We start from the raw sequence: 970 nt of genomic DNA, 5'->3' as shown, positions 1-970 counted from the left end.
TAATTTTGATAATAGTGGTTTACTGAGTGTGGTTCAGTATCTAGTTAAGAAAACAAACCCAAAATAACCACAGAAATGGTCTAAAATATACATTGTTGTCCTTCTTTTAAAATCAAAAGAATGGGGGCTGGAGAGAGAGCGTCCTGGGAACGGGGGCTGGTTAGGCTCAAGCCAAAGGACTTCGCTTATGTGGCTGGGACCATAAGGGTACCAGTGACCATGAGATCACTGCAGCTTCTCAGAGCCCCTTTCCTGTGTGGCCTGCTCTGGGCCTTTTATGCTCCACGTACCAGGGCTCAGGAGCCTGGGGCCGGTGCCCCCCATCCCGGCAGCGAGGTCCTGGATAAGAACACAGTGCATGACCAAGAGCATATCATGGAGCATCTAGAAGGTGTCATCAACAAACCAGAGGTAGAGATGTCCCCACAAGAACTGCACTTCATTATTTCAAAATGCACGATTATGATGACAGTAATTTGCTTGACGGCTTAGAGCTCTCCACAGCCATCACACATGTCCATAAGGAGGAGGGGAGTGAGCAGGCACCACCAATGAGTGAAGATGAACTAATCAACATAATAGATGGTGTGTTGAGAGATGATGTCAAAAATAATGATGGATACATTGACTATGCTGAGTTTGCAAAATCACTGCAGTAGAGGTTATTTGGCTACCTCCTAGTTAGATGCAAATGTGACCCGTGATAATGTGATTGAACACTTCTGATAATGTAAAATAAAGTATTTCCAACTACTGCTACAGCATTTTGGTAAAATTGTGTAACGATTTGTTACACTGGGGTGTAAAGGAGAAAATGAGAAGTAAAAGAGGAAAAATGGAACATCCTGTAGTCACTAAGTGCTGTCAAAAGTCTTATTGGACAAGGGCTTGATTAAAGAATTATTTTAAAGAATATTGGATAATAGGAGCCAAGCTCAGGAGTTTGACTAGAGAATATTGCTTGTTTGTC

General features: G+C 42.7%; 1 pseudogene; it reads left to right on the top strand.

Annotated features, from left to right (window-relative positions):
* Nucleotides 1-204: 204 nt before the first annotated feature.
* On the top strand, nt 205-764 carry LOC125345823 (annotated as a pseudogene).
* The last annotated feature ends 206 nt before the right edge of the window (nt 765-970 follow it).

The sequence above is a fragment of the Perognathus longimembris genome, chromosome 2 (assembly GCF_023159225.1).
Source record: "Perognathus longimembris pacificus isolate PPM17 chromosome 2, ASM2315922v1, whole genome shotgun sequence".
NCBI classification, from domain to species: domain Eukaryota; kingdom Metazoa; phylum Chordata; class Mammalia; order Rodentia; family Heteromyidae; genus Perognathus; species Perognathus longimembris.
The sequence above is the reverse complement of the archived record's forward strand: the minus strand, read 5'-3'. Positions and strand labels throughout refer to the sequence as shown.